The sequence below is a fragment of the Motacilla alba genome, chromosome 17, assembly GCF_015832195.1.
Source record: "Motacilla alba alba isolate MOTALB_02 chromosome 17, Motacilla_alba_V1.0_pri, whole genome shotgun sequence".
Classification (NCBI taxonomy): Eukaryota; Metazoa; Chordata; class Aves; order Passeriformes; family Motacillidae; genus Motacilla; species Motacilla alba.
Genome location: NC_052032.1, coordinates 4,134,794 through 4,153,105, shown reverse-complemented (window position 1 = coordinate 4,153,105; position 18,312 = coordinate 4,134,794). Strand labels below are relative to the sequence as shown.

Here is an 18,312-nt window from a genome sequence, read left to right as displayed (position 1 = left end):
TTCCCAGGCATTGTCCTGGGGAAGGCTGTGAGAAGATCAGAGAAAAGAACGAGAAACAATTCTTCACTTGCTGCACCTGGTGCTGTGAACAGGTGGAATGTGTTATGGAGATTTGTTCACCAAAGAGTGGTTCCTTAACTGGCCAATGGTGATGGTGTTTGGATTCAAGGACCAATTGTGTCCACCTGTATCAGACTGTCCGGAAGGGTGGTGGGTTCTTAATAAGTATGGTGTAATAAAGTGATGGATCAGCCTTCTGGAATCATGGAGTCTGTGCTAATTATTACCCTTTGGGGATGCCTGGCAACGACAGGTGGAGATTGGACAAGAATGGCTTCAAACCAGCTGAGCAGCCAGGTGTGATTCACCTGTGGGGGCTTTGTGGGGTTACACAGGGGGAAGGTGGGAGAGTGTGCTGGAACTTGTCCAGGAAAGGTGCCTGGGGCATCATCCTGCACTGGGAGGTTATGGTGCCCCAAAACCTCCCTGCACAGCTGGAAAGTCAGGATCAGCTGGAAGCAATGCCAAGAATCCCAGTTCCTCTGTGCCATGGGTACCAGGCCATGATGGCTCATCCAGAGCTGGCTCTGGGTTTTATTTTATTGCTACCTTTAGACAGGAGCTGCCTCACTGGGAGAGGGCAGAGCTTCAGGCAGCCCAGCACCCCCTGCAGCAGCCCAGCTTTGCTGTCCTGCCCAAGAAACCCTGTGAAAAACCATCCCAGGATGTCCTGTGCACCCAGCACGTCTCTGTCCTCAATTAACAGCTGCTTTATAACCCCAAAGCATGACGTCCTCCATCCTTCATGCATTTTTTATTTTCTCTAATAGAATTTCCCATTATTCATATGAATCTCTAATCCTTTTGTGAATCCTCCAAGGCTCTCGCCTTCAATAACGTCTGTGGCATTGAGTGCCACGTGTTAATTATGTGCTGTGTAGGAAAAGTATTTCTTACTATCAGTTTTAAATCATTTGCTTTAAAAAAATAATTTAATGGTTATACCAAGCATAATGGAATATAGAATTGCATAGATAGGGGATATCTTGCCTTAAAAATTAATTATGGTTTTTCTGAACATTGGGAAACTGAGGCATGAAAGGACACAATGTAAAATTGGTCATTTGCTGCTAAAGATAGAGCCTAGGAGTTCTGCTTCTTATATTTTTTCTACAAATAAATAATTAATATGTTTTGCCATAGAAAGAAAGCTGATTTAGACATTTCAAGTTTTCTTGTTTATTTTAAGGAACAATTTCCTTGCCTTGCACTCATAAGGAAAAAAATGAGATTCCTATCTGATAGAGAGACTGTGTTAGAGGAAATGTCAGGGATCAGATTCCACCAAATCAAGTTTGCTGTGATCCACAGGGAACCCAAGGTAAACTTCTAGAAAACAAAAGCTTTGAACATTGAAACTACTGGGAATTCTCAGTGCTGGACAGGATTAAAGTCATTCTGCCTCTTCTATTGCCAGTAATCCCTGAGAGGAGATTTCATTCTCACTCACCACAAATAACTTTATATATTTTACTTGCTAATATTACTGGGGTGGCATGATGAACAAACTTGTGCAAAATGTAACCTGTTTACCAATGTGTCAAAAAAAGGCTCAGGGATAAAATAACCACCCCTCCCCTCTGAAAATATACCTCATCCACACATAGAAAATAGCTGAGGACAGGGAATTACTCTCCTGCTGCTTCTCGCTCATGTGGTGTATATAATGATTTCTTGGAACATTTTTATCATGCAGGGATAAAGGAGATGGAAAATAATCATCCTTACTTATCTAAGTATGGTATTTAGATGACCCTCGTTACCCCTGCATTGACTGCCTCCACACTTTTGGAGTATTTGTTATACTCTGAAAATCCCATGATGCAAGATAGTGTTGACAGACCCAAGCTACAGGAAAAAAACCAGGAGAGAAGAGGTGACTTATTCAAGATTAGAGAGATCTGTAGCAGAGCAGAATCCTGAACCCAGGTCACCCAAGATTTAACTCACTGCTCTGTGTACTTCTGTAGCCTCCCTTATTGACCCAGGCTTATAACCTGTCTCATCTATCTATAAAGCAGGGATTTATTAGGACAGGGAAATGTCTCAGCAAATGCCACACTCTACCCAAGAAACCTTTCCTGTTGGAAAAGCAAGATCATGAAAACAGGCAGTTGTAATTTTTTTTTCAGCCCCAAATGGGTTGATTTTAATTGCAGCAAGAACTTCATGGGGTGGGACTGCCATCACATCCCAGCTTGGGTGGTCACATGTCCCAGTCAGACAAGGTGTTTAATGGAGAAGATTGTTGACAGAGGTTTCTGAAGATTCAGTGACCACTGAATATCATCTCCTCTTAGTAAAGAAGAAGGACTTTGAGAAGAGGTGGAAAATAGGGCCTGAAATGGTTTTGAGCCTCCAGATTTAAAAATACATGTGTCCCATATGGATTTAGGTACAATATCACTGCAATCAAATGTTCTGCAGGGCCTTCTCAATCCTTATGCACACAACATCTTTCCCTTGTTTACAGTTTAATTTAAATTAATGTTTTAATTTTTCAAACAAGCACTGACATTGTTTATGAATGCATTACCACTGAATAATCACTCCTGAATATCAATTAACTTCAGCAATTTTAAACTACAAAGCCCTTGCAGTCAAAAGCCTGTGCTCACAGGAACAGATTTGTTTAAAACCACCAAATTCCATCAAGTTTTCGGCTGTCAGCAGCAATCAGGATTGAATACAGCAAGGAGCTGTATTCCAGAGGAGGATTCTGATGGGATACAGAGTCTGCAGAGCAGCAGGTCAGTACAGGAGCAGGAAATGTCTTACACCCCCAAACACAATCCCAATGACAATTAGATGCCATTGGGGTCTGTGGTGAGATGAGACAGGCTGTGGGGGCAGTTACAAGGTGGAGAATGAGAAATTGGAATTAGAAATTGGATTTAATTCTAATTTCCAATTAAAAATTGGAAGTAGCATTACAGGAAAATAGCAAGAAATAGGGTCTGACTATGCACAACACAGGATCTGCCTGGTAGAATCCAAAATGAGTGTATCATCTTCCCTATCCTTGAGCCTGAGCAAGGAGAAATGTTCAGGGGTGACAGCTCAAAAACGAGTCCCAGGCTGGGGGTGCAGCAGTACAGCTGAATTTTAACTCATCCTGAGAAAAGGGAGCTGTGAAATTCAATAAAGCTCTGGGCTGAGGGATCTTGGTAGGCCTGACCCAGCCTCAGGGTAGAAGCATGGCCTCTGATTAAGCTCTCTGGTGGTTTGGGATTTTTGGGGTTGTTGGCTTTGGTTTTTGTTTTTTTTTTTTTTTTTTCCCCACTGAGATGGAAGGAAGACTTGGTTTCCACAGAATTCCTACTGGATGGATCATGCTCCATATGGAGCTGAGCAGGGACACAGCTGGGGTGGCTCTGGGGACACATGTGCCACACAGCTCCCATCCTTAAGGTTCCTTCTTGCTCTCAGCTTCACCTGCAGCTCTGGCAGCAGGAACTGCAGTGATCAGCCCTTGGAGAGGGTTTTCCCTCTGCTCTGAGGGAGCCTTTCCTTGGTACTTGTCAGCATGCAAACACAAGAGAGCAATTCCAGCTGCCAGGTGACTCCCCAGAGCACCAACAGCTCAGCCACAGAAGAGCCTAAGCCAAGGAGATCACAAGTTGTGTTCTGTGGCCACCATTTCCACAACCCCAAATTAGTTCAGCTCCTCACATCCTGCTCCTGAGGAAGCCACAGGCCGTGTGGAGTGCCTCAGCCTGCCTCACAGGGGCCCAGCTAACAAATGGAGGCTGCAATATTTCAATCAATAGGGAAAAAGAAAAAGAAGAAACGAAGCAGTCAGGGAAGACAGAGACATTATTGATGCTTCTATTACTGCCTGAAATTGGTCACTGTGGAGAAAAACAAGTAGCCACAAAGTGGACTTGGCCTGACCTTTTGCTCCTCAGCAGGCAGCAGATTGGTCATTCTGGTCACTGCCAGTGAAAAATGAGGCTGAAATCTTCTTTTAGTGGATGAGGGACCAGTGCTCAGTCCCCACAGCAGGAGGGAATGCACAGGTCAAGGAGGAAGCTGTAACCCTCACTGTGGGCTCCAGAGAGATTCCCACATGCCACGTTAGGACAGGGAATGCAGGATTGATTTGCTGCTTAACATGAGTGGTGTGTGTTCAAATGTGAGCAGACAGACTCCTCTGACAGGGAGAGGAGTTTCAGAGTGATGGACAAAGCAGGGCAGGGGAAGCTGAGAGACCAGCAGTGCAGTGAGGCAGGGAAATGGTGAAGAAAGGGATGGAAGAAAGCACAGAGAGGGATTTTGGCTACACAGTACTGAGCTGTGACAAAGTAAACTGAGGGATCTGTACAAATTCAAAAGGAAGGACAAACTTAGGACTGACCCACAGGGCAGAGTCTGGAGTGCTGGTTCTGTACAAACTCTGCTACCAACTTCCACATGGCCTTGGATAAAGACTTTCTCAGTTCCACAGCAGCTATAAAAATGTTTTCCTTGTCCCCCTCAGGGATACTACAGCCCCTAAAGCACATCCAGAGGGAGGACTTGATACCTTCTGGACTCAGGTCAGGAAATGGAAAGAGAAGATTTTCCAGCAGCAGAGCAAAACTTGTTTGTTGGAATTGGGCAGCAGCTGCAGGAGGCCCCATCTTGGTGTGGAGGAGAGCAGAGGAGAGATGGGGGAATAAAAATAAACTAACACAGAGTAGGAGAAGCTTTGCCAAGTGGGGAGCTGCTGGCCTAGAGAAAGGGACACCCTCTTCTGCCAGACCAGAGTGGCCCAAGGATGATTTGTGTATCCCAAGGGATGTGCTGGCATATGACAAACTGGCAGAGAATAAAAAAACAAACAAATACATAGCAATACTTCACCCTAAAAGAGGCTAAAAGCTCATGAAGGAGCATGTGAAATTTCTTGGTACAGAGACAGAAATTCCACATGGAGAAATGAATTATTTTTTCAGTGTGTTTTGTTTTTATCATACCTGCACATTCTGCAGCCTCAAAGAACACAAAGACCCATCATTTAAGCCAACCTGGATGGTAGCTCCCATAATAAACTTCAAGAAACAGCACTTACCTTGCCATTACCACTGTGACCTGACTTGGGTGGTGAACTCCAATGAAGAACAGACGTCAGAGAAGTGCTTTAAAAGAACAAGTCACAAAGACTCATAATAAACCTGTTTGGATGCACTTTGGGGAATGTAAATCACTTCAATTATTCAAGTGTCGAGCTGTTGGGACTCAGGCAGGTTGAGAGCTGGTGCACTGAAAGCCAAGGCAGCCCAAAGTGAGCAGGGCAAGGAGGGAGACAAACACGTTTTCAGTTCAAGCTGCTGCACATGAGCTGAAGCTTGAAAGCATCAACTGCAGCTGTTTGTCTTTACTTAATGAAGGACAGGGCTGAAAGGGTTTGGGCTGCAAGGTGAAGGAAGAGGAGGAAATAAAGATTGGACAGTAACAGAAGTGAGAGAAGGCAGCAAACCCTGATTGTGGAGCAAAGAGTGGGACAGGAGGAAGGTATGTATGACACAGGGGTGATGTAGCTACCTACTCTATTTAAAATCTGCTGTGATATGTGCAGGAAGGTACTTTGAAGAAAGGAGAATATCTTCTACATTTCCTGGAAATGCAGCAAACTGAAGGAAAAACTGTGAAGTACTTAAATCAATTTATTTGCTTGAGAATCAGACAGGGATGGAGTTGGATTCAGGTCCACTCCCCTGCCCAGCTTATGGCTGAGTGGGCTCCTTACCTGCCCATGCCTGCTGGCTATAATCCAGCTCTTCTGATGTTTAAATGCATTCTTCTAATTAATACCTGAATTTATTAAAGGCCTGTTTATTATACCCATTTGTTCTTTCAGCATTGTGCTTTTGATTTAATGGTTCTTTTCCTTCCCTGCTGCTACACCCTGATCTACTTATATATAACAATCCCTCCTCTCTTTCACCCTTCAGTTTTGCTAAGCTCCTTAGTCAGCTCTTAGAAGAAAAGATCTTCCTTCCCAGACCATAATTTAGTATTCCTTTGTTTGAAAAATACCCGTCAAATGTTCATTATTTCCTCCTCCTCTTTCCTTGGCAAAAATTCAGAATTCTGAGCAAAACCTACTGTAGCACTTTTCCCCCTGTCTCCTGCTACCAGCAGCAGCACAAAGACTGACTCAGGTTACTGTAAGGAGCAGCACAGGTAAACTGTGCAAGCAATTCAGCCATGGGGGAGTTTAATTCTTCCCACCCACCTGAAACATTTTTAATTGGCTTTTAAAACACATTTTTAAAGCAGCAAATCCTGCCTGTGACCAAAAAAACACAGGTAGCATTTGCAAGAAATAGCATTTGTTCATCAAAGTCAATGTGAATTTTTCAGGTTTATACAGCTCAGGTTCTATTCCTTTGCAGCTGGTGCAGTTCAGGGAATATCCAGGCACAGATAAATGCTGGACTTTGTTGATATGATATCTTGTGTCTCTCTGTACTTAAGGGCTTTAGAAATTGATTAACTGAAACCCTTATCAGGAAGGTAACTATTATAATACTCATTTTACTGACGAGGAAAATAGAGCACAAAAAAGCTTAGTGACAGCACAAGGTTACACAGTGAATTAGTGGCAGGAATACTGATTCCATCTCCCTGGCTTGACCATTAGATACACTCCCTTAATCTGAATCTTCCCCCAAGCCCTCTGCCTAATTTTATGTGCTTTTTTTTTCTTTAATTTTTTTTTTTTTTTTTTTTTGCCCTGCCTTTCTACTTTTTCTAGTCTGGCTGGGAGTTATGGGAGAAACCTTGCCTATAACAAAAAGTTGGGCTCAGCAATATTTTAAGTATGACAAGGAAAAAAAAAAAACCCAAAACCTCCCAGAACGAGCACACTCTCCTAAGATCTTCAGCCTGAATTTGCAGCTTCAGAGAATTGAGCTAAGCCAGCGAATAGCTGGGTGCTTTATATGAGGCAAACTTCTTAAGGCTTTGCATTCATGCATTATTAGTAGCTTCATTCTATATCTAAGTTACTTATATGGCTCCTAATTACCACAGGATCTTAATGCCTTGCCTTAGTGTGTTTATCCTTGATGCAGCCCAGTGGTGCGAGAGTGTTGAGCCTCCTGCTCCACAGGCTGATTTTGTGGTGCAGAAGCCTCCAGAAAATTCAGTCTTTGGGGGGATTTATAGGCTGAGTCTTCCTCTACTTCCCCTGCCAAAAGCAGACTTCATGTTAGACTTGGGAATGCCTCGGCCTTGTGGGACCTGCAGGCTCTGGGCACAGGGAGATCAGCCAGCCTGGTGTGGAGACGTCCTTGCAATCTGTATTTAAATACAAAATTAGACATTTCAAGGTGGCTATTTTTTTCTTTTTCTTTTTTTTCTTTTTTTGAGAGGCTCTATTGAGTTGCCTGATTTCCCTCAAGGAGTGTGTGGCAGAGGGAATTCCATCAGGAGTCATTAAGGTTGGGAAAGACCTCCAAGACCATCTAGTCCAGCCTGTGACTGATCCCCACCTTGTCACCCAGCCCAGAGTACTGAGTGCCACCCCCAGGGATGGGGACTCCACTACCACCCTGGAACAGCCCCTTCCAGTATTTCACAGCCCCTTATGTGAGGAAATTTCACCACGGTGAATTTGCTACAAGCACTTCCCTGGTTTATCACCAGTAACAAATCTTTACTGAAATTAGAGTGAAATATAAAAGAAAACACCAGCAATGGGAATCCTTTTCAGGGCTGAAATTCAGGAAAACTTAGAACAAAAGTTGTAAGACAACAACCTGTGATTTTTCATGAGCCTGAGAGAAGTTTCTTCTTGCTCTCATCTCCTAGCTCCAGTTTAATGATTAAAATGGATTTATGAGCAGTAGGTGCTCTGGATTGATCATCTGTACAAGGAGCCCATTTCATTGTAAGTTTAGAGACTGCAGCCTGTGCCAAGAAGTGTTCTGCAGGGCTTTTGGACACCTAAAATGTTGCTAAAATCTTAATCTAGTCCTTTTGCCCAGGAGCAAATTCTACCTGTAATTATTAGGACCAGGAATGCTCACCTAGTCCAGGAGTCTGACTACTTGAACATTTGTCTCCATAAGCTTTACACTTTAATAAATAATTTACCCCCAAAATGCACTTAAATTAGATCTATAATTCTACCATGAGGCTCTGGTGGTGTGAGGAGACCTCCTGACTTTGCTCCGATCATTTATAATGCCACCATAAGTCATCAGTGGAATTGCAGCATTCTTATTTATAGCAGCGCTTATATTGTTCCTTATATCGTTTATTATCCTCATTTGGAATGGCCTCAGCTCGTCAGGAGGAAAAGATGCTGCACAGCCACCAGCTTAGGCTATTTCTTAGCACAGAAATGGGCCTTCCTGAGGAAGCAGAGATGTTATCAGGGAAAAGATGGATATAAATTGCCTGGACATCCTGTCCTCATTTCTGCCGGTCCTTCCATTCAGTCTGGGGAGGATTAAGGGGATGGCACAGAGCCTGAAGCTTCTGGTGATCTTTTTGCTTCTACTTTCCATCTTGAGGAGGGCACGCCGAACCCCTGACACTGCTCTGACCTGTGAGGAACTTGCACAGGGAAGGGGAAAAGGAATGATCACACAAAGCCACACCCTCCTCTCCCACACTATTCAGGTTAGAGCCAGACCTCTGCAAATACAAATCACGTCCTCTTTCCTGCTAGAAGCAGGTTAAAATTAATAAATCAGGGATTTAAAAAAAAAATAATAAAAAGTCAGATTTAAGATCACCCAGGTATCCCCAATGGTTTTTCTTTCCAGATGCATTATGATAATTTTCAATGACATCATCTCACACTATTTTTACCAGAGATTTTTTTCCTTTTAATGGGTAGGAGATGAGCATGATCTCCAAGGTGGAGGTGGGGGGGAACAGAACTATGCTTCACTTTATCTGAAACTGTTCATGCAGAATCCAGCTTGCAGCAGCTGTTCAGCACGACACACCAGAGTCCAGATAATTAAAAGCACTTAAAAGCAGAGTATTTCAATGGGAAAAGTTGCAAGCACAGCCCCTAAGAAGCCATTGCACTGCCACTGTCCTGCCTTGCCGAGGGCAGTCCTAAACACAGGGGTAGAATTGGATGATCTTTAACTGTCCCTTCCAACCCAAACTTTTCTATGGTTCTAAATATGCTGGATAAATTCTCTTAAAAGCTTAGGAAAATTCTGCCTTTCTGGTTATTTCCCCATTGTAAGCTTGCCTGAATTTGTTCCTGTGGCCCACTGGTTTCCCTACATCTCTGTCTTGGTGCTGGCAGGTTTCTCCCTCCCCGATTTAACCATTAACTGTAGGGTTTGGCCTGGACAATTTATTCCCATGAAATGCAGGTTTGACAATGATGAGGGCACAGAGATGCCTCTGCAGACATCCTGGCCACCCTCCTGGCTCCCAGGATGTGGATTTTGGAGGCTGCTGTGCTGCAGCCCACAGGGACAACCTGCCAGGGGAACAACCCCACTGCACTGGGGCTCCAAAGGGACCTGTCCCTACCCCCGGTGCTTTCTGACTCTGTGACAGGCACCCACCCACTGCTCTCCCATCTTTGCAACCAAATACAAACCAGAAAGGAGCAGAGAGCGAAGCTGGAAAAGAATCAGAGTGGCTGAAAGTGGGAATAAAGAAAATGAGGAGGAAGGTTTTGAATTCCTGTATTTGCACTCCTGCACAGCCTAGCAAGGCAATGATAATGCAGCACAGAGCTAGTGAATATGTCATGAACATTAGTCTAAATTTTGGGACACAGCAGAATCCCACCAGGAGAGAGGGTTTAAATCTTGCAGCAGGAACACAGAAAGTAAGTCCTTTTATAACACTCTCTTTTCAGAAAACTTACCCACATGTTGGAATCAGAAGGCCTTTCCAGGTTAATTTAATTATAGTTTTTCTCTGGAGTTTGAGAATACCAGAGTTGAGCTCAGCAGAGCAACAACCCGTCCTCTGAAAGCAGCAGCAGCCAGGCAGAGTTTGGGGATTTCTTTCTGCTTGCAGAAAAGAAAGAAACCCAGGAAGCAGGGGGACATGTCTGTGCTGCTGTGTGGAATCATTCATTTTACGCTGATCCCCATCAGCCAGCTGAAGCTTTGCCTAAATAAACACAGAGACTGAGGCTTTCAGAGGCAGCTCCCACTTGTCTGCCCACATGGGCAGACCCCACTGCAGGACACAGGGAATGTAGGACAGGTTTGGGACAGGAGAATCATCCCCCTTTGTTTCTCAGGTTCTCCTGTTAATTGGCTCTTTTGGGGTTTTTTTCTGTGTATTTTTTGAGAATTATAAGTCAGACAAGGAAGTGAGGTAATAAACCAATTCTCACAGAGGGGCTCTGCATTTGGCTGTGGGGACAAAGTGTCTGAACAGCTGAAAAAAATCAGTCTAGAGAGAGCTAAAAATGATGAAGTTTTAGGGAGAAGGCTTTTTTTACATATCTTGCTGAATATTGCAAATTTGGTGAACTGAGCAAGTGACCATCTGGGATTTTCATGTGAAGACATACGTCAGTGAAAAGCTATTCAAATCAGCCCCAAAGCTGTCTGTGTCACACTTCTGATGTCTTTTTTTTTCTATCATTAAAAAGTAGTTATACTAAGAACAAAATATCTTGAAAATGTTTAAAAAGAAAGGTAATTTAAACAGTAAAAATGATTATCCCTTTCAGCCTCCTGTATATCAAAGGGTTTGTTTTGGCCCCTTAGCGTGGCTTTTGTCACTGTCATTAGCTGTGTCTGGGTTGGAGCAGGGCAGACAGAGAGGCATGTGTGAGTTCCACTCAAAGCCATTAAAGCCTGTGAAACTGGACAGTTGGCTATGCAGACAGCCCTCAGAAGTATTTTGAGCACTTTTCGTTCTTGGTTGAGGCCTGAAAATGGGGATGGAAGCAAGAAAATATCTCTATGTGTATATTGGAGCTTTGGGGGAAAAAAGGAAAATAAAAAAGCATTGGATGGGGGATATGGAAACATGGAACTTCTAGACTCTGCTAAGTCTTTATCCCTTCTGGAGTGTTTTTCCAGGTATGGCTCACACTACACCCCACAACACTTAACCAAACTCCTGATGAGATTTCACATTATGGTGGCATCAGGTATATGAACTTTCTTTACACAGAATTGCAGAACCAAGATTTCCATCCATCTGTCCATCCATCCCATCCATCATCCCTCCATCCATTCCTATTAATCCATCCATCATCCATCCCATCCATCCATCCATCCATCCCTCCCTCCCTTCATCCATCCATCCATCCCTTCATCCATCCATCCATCCATCCCTTCATCCATCATCCATCCATCCATCATCCATCCATCCATCATCCATCCATCCATCCATCATCCATCCATCCCTTCATCCATCCATCCCTTCATCCATCCATCCATCCATCCATCATCCATCCATCCCTTCATCCATCCATCCCTCCTTCCTCCAAGCTGAGAAAGCTGATTCCACTTTGTGAATGATCCCTGTTTGGAAAGACAAGCAAGGAAAAGCAGTTATGACTTTGCTCCATTGCTGTCACTGACCCTTCCATGGATTTCAGCCTTTCCCTCCTGTGATCCACTGCTCCTCTCATGGTTTCAGCCCAGCCTGGGAATCCCAGCCTGCTTGTGCCATCTGTATCCTCACTATATTAAAGGACGGGACTAAATTCATCAGCACTTTATGCTTTCTTATCCCATAGCCCTGCTCCCTTCAGTGTTTTTGGATTATGCTGTAGGTGTTTAGACTGTGCCCTTGCTTTGCAGGTGAACTTTGCTGTCAGGTACATAGAAATGATTGAAAAGCTCTGTTTTTTCTCCAGAATTGCAGGCTCTTTTTTTGTCTATTCATCTGCCAGCAGGTGCATTTTCTCTCTTGCTAACATGGAATATCCAGACAGGATGACATTTTTTTCTCTGAAACATTACCCAGCCAAACCCTGCAATAAATAGCTGTATCTTCAGAAGATTTTGAGATACTGATTGTAGGACTCTTGAAAAATCTCTCTGTAAGGAGCAAAGGGTTTGAAATCACGACTGTGATTAAGCAACTGACATCCTGTTCTCTGGTTTGGGGCACAAAAGTGCATGGAAAAAGTGCCATACCTTGTTATAAGAGCTGTTAAGTGATCAGACCTCACAGTCTTTTTTAAATGACCTAAATTTATATTTAAAATCATTAAATTTCCCTTACAAGATCAGACAGTACAGGGCTGTGTGAAGCACAGGAAGGGCTACAATGGGCATGGACTCAAATACAGCTGCAGGATGTGCCCCCAAGGCAGCAGGAGGAATTTGGGGCAGAAGGCTACAGCCCAGAGCATTTGGTTTCTGGTGGAATCATGATCCAGGGGCTTGGAGGGTTTCCCTGTGAGTGTTGAGCTATCTCAGAAGTCCTGCCCAGCAACAGAAGTCTGACAGCAAACTTCTCTGCCTTACTTTCTTGTTCTCTAAACCTTGAAAATAGCATTCACCATGTCCTATCTCCCCAAGTTTTTGTGGTTTTCTTTTACAAATCTCCCTAGATTAAAGTGGGATCTGATTTCCCTCAAACTCTTGCTTGTTCTGGAGTGAAATTTGAGGTGACAAGAGGGTACGTTTTCCTTAGAATGTCTGTTACCCTCTAGTCAGCAGGAATGAAATTGTCTGACGATGCCCTCCCCTTGGGAACCTCTCTGAAAATGAGATGTATCTCTCATGAGGACCTCTCAGCAAGCACAATTGAAATATCTTTGTGACTGCAGTAGCTCTGTAATGAATGAATTAATTGATTTCACCCTCAGCTGCTTCTTCATCGACCCCGCTGGCCCCACAGTGGGGAAGGAGCTTTGTTCCAGTTCCAGTTTCCCTCAAAGCCCTGTTCTATTTAAAGGCAGATGAAAAGGCTTCAGGGGCTCAGAATGGGAATCCCAAAACCTCCTTTCTGGATAGCAGCCAGATGGGTCATGAAGCTGCACACTAAGTTTGGAGAGAGGGATGGGAGCTCCACCCTTCAGCCACCCTCAGGGGCTCTGTTACAGGTGGAAAGTGGGTCTGAGAAGTTTGATGTCCTAACAGTTCCTCTGCCTCAGTCTGAGATTGTTCAAGGAGCTTGTGTGGACATCTCTGGGTCTCCAGGCAGCCCCAGTTCTTCCCTCCCTTCTTAATCCAAATTATCTTCAGGGAAACCTGTCAAGGACTCATGGATCTATCAGACTCCTTCCCACCTCTAAAATCTTGGTGTGTCCAGCTCTTCCAGTCTCCACAAACAGCAGGATGGTCACAGGTACCACACAGATGGGGCAGAACTCAGTGTCTAACCTGGGAAAAGGCAGACTGGGCACAGCAAATTGAAAAATGCACGTGAAATGAGCCCCCAGGGACTGAAAAGGGTGGTTCCCATGCCCAGGCAAACAGCTCCCCCCAACCCAAGTCAGTGCCTGGGGGTCTCATCCCCTCATTGGCACAGGCTGCTGGGGCAACAGGGTTAGACAGGACAGACAGACCTGTGGGACTGGGGTCACTGTAGAGCTGCTAAAATCCAGAGGTTATTCCCACACCCTGGAACATAAATCACACCCTGCTGAAGGTGTGTACAGATGCAACAGCTTCTCCTTGGCATGCTCCAGCCAGCAGAGAGCATCTCCAGAAGTTATGTCCTCAGGAATTTGAACTGTGGCTCCCAAGTGACTCTTCTGTGTCTTTGACAAGTTGTGTGGCTTCTGCTGTGCCTCAGTTTTCCTGCTGTCTTCTCCGCTTCTGCTCTCTTGTTCCACTGCAAAGTAGATGATCTCAAATATTGTCCTTCTTCTGGAAAGCATTGCTCCTATTTTGTCTGTTTTAAATTTATAAATGGAATATTTTAGTTAGTTTTCCGAAGGAACACCTGAATGTTCAAAATGCTGTTTTTCCACCTCTAACAAAAATTAAAGATTTTAAAGTTAAAGTTTTAAAATTAAATATTTTTTAAAAAATAGCTGAGTTTCTTGATTTTGTCAAGCGGACATGGACATTTTGCAGTTTCATCTTTGGTAGAAGTGAAAATATTTCTTGTCAGTTCTGGATGAAGAGGAAACAAGTCCAAACTCATTTGCTGAGGGAAGAATGGATGAATCTCAGGGAGAACATTGTGAAAAACCTTCAGATATCTTTGGACAGCTGCTTCCTGTGTCTCAGGCCTGTCTTCACTCCTGGTTTTCCCTTGTCCTGTTCCTGTTGTAAGCCACCTGGCCATTGCAAGGCTTGTCACTCGAGCTGCTGTAGAGACAGGCTTTGTCCCAGTGTCACACAGGAGCTGTGCAAACAGTAAATGAGATGTCCTGCTGAGGAGGGAGGGGGAATGCCACAACCACAGCATTCTGAGCTCTGGCTCCAGTGGTGCCATCCCCAGAGGGGCTCAGATTCAGCATCCAGAGCTGAGCAGCCAGGCCCAGCTCAGCCCCCAGAGCTGCCTCGAGCAGACATCAGCTCAAAATAGCAAAGAGCTGCTCCTCAGCCTCACTGAAGAACTTGCCCAGTCTCTTCTCACTCCTTCTCCTCACTTCTTTTTCTGCTGTGTTTCACTTTGGAGGAAGAGAATTGTTTTGACTGTATCTTCCTTGTAGACATTAAATACCTTTCAAAGCAAGGTCAGAGTCCCTGGAGCTCTGACAGCACACGAAGATAACAGCTCAGGCTGGGTTTGCTGCCCTGGGTGCAGGCAGGGAGCTGCTTCTCCCTGTCACAGGGAGTCTCTCACAGCTCAGCATCCTCAGTGTCCCCAGGAGGAACAAAACTTTTCCTTCCATGTGCACACCTGTGGGGCTGGATGGGTCAGATCTCCCAGGTGAACCATGAGCTGGATGCATGGTTCTTTGGGTTTCAGAAGCACCCAGAGGTTCTTGCTTCCAAGGAGGAATAAGGCACCCACAGCATGGAGAGACACAGCCTGGGAACAGGAGGAGCCAAGGGTCTGAGGAGGCACAACCTGGGCATACCCCTGCAGAGAACCTCACGTTCCAAGAGGGCTCCTGGCAGCTGGTTCATCTTCCCACGTCACATTGGATGTTGGAAAAGAGGGAAAACAAGTGAGTTCATTTCCAGCACCTCTCCCTGTTTGACTGGTGACCTGTTCAGAGCTCTGGAGCTCCAGGGAGAGGCAGCCTGGGAAGTGTTCATGTGGTGCTTGACAAATGAAGGTGCTAAACGAAGGGAGGGATGGCAGCTCTGGAGAGCCAGGAGAGCTCCAGCCATGGGAAGTCTGTCTCACCAGCAAGGGAAATGTTTGCTTTGGTTCCCATGCTGAGGAACAGGGGAAGGCTGGTGCAGGGGTTCAGGAGGAGCCCTGGGAATGGTTTATCCCAGCTGGCAGAGGAGGCCAGGCTGGCAGCTCTTCCTGTCTCTGTTCATAGCTCTGCCTACCAAGTGCTCAGGAGAGCTCAGAGGGGTTTGTGTTGCTTCATGCCTCCCCTCTGCAAGGTGGGGAACAGTTCTTCCCCCACCAGCACCATCCTGCATACTCCAAATTCCAACCTCTGATTGCCCACAGGTGACACCCACTGCAGGGACACCTGAGAGCCAGGTGCCAGAGCTAGTGTCACACTGACACTGGGTGTGGAGCTCGTGCAGAGCCTGCAGTGATCACACAGCCTGCTTTGGAGTCTTCTGTCCCCTTCAGTGACCACCTTAGCCCTGGAAGGGTGGAACAGCTCCCCTTCCTGTTAATAAACCTCAGTTTTGTGCTGGAGCACACAACCCACACCATAATCTATCCTCACCTCCCTTGCCCAGGAGATCCCAGCTGGCCCCTTCAAGACCTTCCCCACTGGTCTCTCCCATGCCCCAGCCCCATCAGCCAGCACTGTCCCTTGTGGCTGCTGAGATGGGAATCCGGGCTAGGAAAGGGCCTCTGGAGCCAGGGATAACCGTGTAAGCCCTGGCTAACCACGGGGAACCACCCAGCTCCCAAGTCTGCCTCACCTGATCCGTCAGAGGAGTTTGCAGCCTGACTGCTGCTGCCTCTGCCCACCCAGCCAGGCCTGAGCATGCTGGATGCAAACACAGCTTTCTGCTGGGTGAGCTGGAAGGGCTGGGAGCAATGCCTGCTTGGATTACACCCCACTGCAGCTCCGTGATTTGTACACAATGACAAAATTGGACTGGCTGTGGATTTGAAGCTCAAGGTAGCTCAGCTTCTTCTGCATCACTCGCTTCTGGGAATGGTCAAACAAGATGAGTTTTGGTTGAGCAGCTCATGTTTTCGAAAAGTTTTTCACGATGGAAAATGTGATTCATGAGTTGTGGATTTTCTGGCAAGATAAAAAGTTTGCAAACAGATCTGTTCGGCTCAAAATCTCTTCCTGGATTGCAGTTGTTCTAAAATAAAATCAGTCTATAAAATGTTCAGCTAAAACTTCAAGGCACTTTTTTAGCAGAACTCCCTCTGCCCCCTCCCCTCAAAGGCTCTCAATGACACACCTGGGGATGCTTTTTCTTTAAACTAAAAAAAGCCACAACCAGTTTCTATGCTGGTTTTCCATGGAAGATGGGAAACCAATGAGTTTTTCTCACTGGCTCTAAATAAGATTGCCCCCAGTTTCCACAACTGACCAAGGTGTGTAGGTATCATCCCCCTCCCACATGCCCCATGCTGGATCCCACCTTGAGGGCCCACAGATCCTTTGCTCAGCACTGAAAAGATGCAGCTGATTCCTTCCTCCTTTCCCTTTCATTGTCTCTGCCTTTTGGGGTGTAGCCAGCACCAGAAGGAGAATGAAATAGAGTGAAAAAAGCTGTTTTGTTCCTTGCCAGCTCAGTTGGAACCAGGAAGCACTGGAAGTCTCCCAACTAAGTCCAGCTTTGGAAGACCTCCAGCCCACTTTGTCGGGGCGTGAGGCTCCAGAGGTTCTGCAGAGTGACTGAACTTCTGGGAAATGCCACATACAACCCAAAGACTTTAGCTGTGTGAGCAAAGCAGGGTTGATGGGAACTGGAACAGTGTACACCTGACTGGAAAAAAAAAATCAGTCCAGAAGGTCTGAATTTATATATTCTTGTAGGGTCATGCTCAAGTTCATTTATGAGAATGCTGATAAGCTCGATTATAAATGATTTTAGGGAAGTCGTGGTTGTCTCTGTTCTGAACTTGGTGGTGAAGAGGAGGAGGAACAGAGAGCAGGAGCACTGACAGGCTGACCTCCCCACCAGCCCAGTGCACTGGACATTTATGCACCCTGGAAACCCACAAACCTTCAGACACAGATCTCCAATTAGCTCAAGACATGGGGGCACAAAGGCTCTTCTGGACCCCAGGCTCCAAGTGTGCTGCTGCCATTCCAAACAGCAAAGTCCTTCATGTCCCAAAGCTCTCAGGATCCATGGATGCTGTGCTGGTGCCAGGTTCAGCACACACAGAGCCTTGGGAGGGACTGCAGGGAGTTTTTACTCCTCCAGCAGCCAGTTTTTATTCTCTGGCACTATTGCTGCACTGGGGAGTTAACAGAAGTTTGGGGTTTTGGCATTTTTAACTGCTGACAGCTCCCTCTGATTTTCTAATCATGGTTTGAACCATTGCCCAGCCCAGCCAGGAAGGCTCTGGAGCTGCTTCCTGAGAAGTGAGACAGGACTTGAGCACACGGGAGCCTGGAGGGGACAAGGAATGGACAGCATGGGCACCCGATGGGAATTTTCCATCCTGTTGTGCCTAGATTTCCTGCACCCAGGAAGTCAAGTCACACTCCCACCTCCAGCCCCTGCTGCTGAACTGTCCTTTAATGCCAGGTGCCGGGTTGCTGTCTCTCCTTGGGCCGGTGCTGCCAGGCTACCTCTAGCTCCGAGAGCGTCTCCTCCACGAAGCTGTCTGGTACCACCCTCAGCCCACCTTCTGCCCAAGCCCGGATGTCGTAATGTAAAAGACTCACCACAGAATGAAGAGCAGGAGGACTTCTTGCTTGCTTGATCCAGAGAGGTTTATTGAGGGAGAAAGTAAAGAGCAGCAAGGACACAACCTTCTCTGAAGGGGAGCAGAGGCAAAAAGCCCTGACAGTGGGCGGGGTCCGGGTATATAAACTCAGGGGCAGGTAGGAGGGGTTTGGGGAGGAGCCAGGGTGGGGTGACACAACACGAACCAATAGGGGAAGGAGGTAGGAGTGGTTCCAACCTTGGAACCAATGGGGAACAGAGAACCAAGGAACCTTCTGGAACAGGGGAGTGGGGAGTGGGTGACTGACATGGTGATTGACATGTGAGCTTCCACTATACACATGTTGTCTCCCAAGGCATTCCCCAGCTTTCTTCCCTCAGGCCGCCTCCCACAGCC

General features: G+C 45.9%; 2 long non-coding RNA genes across 2 annotated transcripts in view; both read right to left on the bottom strand.

The window, feature by feature from the left end:
- LOC119709172 overlaps nucleotides 1-11,224 on the bottom strand; it is a 31,677-nt gene extending 20,453 nt beyond the window's left edge. Inside the window, exon 1 of the long non-coding RNA XR_005259292.1 lies at nucleotides 5,114-11,224. This is a non-coding gene — a long non-coding RNA (uncharacterized LOC119709172). The remainder of the gene's footprint in view (nucleotides 1-5,113) is intronic.
- A 231-nt stretch (nucleotides 11,225-11,455) lies between these two features.
- Nucleotides 11,456-18,017, bottom strand: LOC119709171. Its single transcript, XR_005259291.1, has 3 exons — nucleotides 17,915-18,017; nucleotides 15,975-16,303; nucleotides 11,456-13,851 (listed from the first exon to the last, which is right to left on the bottom strand). It is a non-coding gene; the product is annotated as an uncharacterized LOC119709171 (long non-coding RNA).
- Nucleotides 18,018-18,312: the final 295 nt, after the last annotated feature.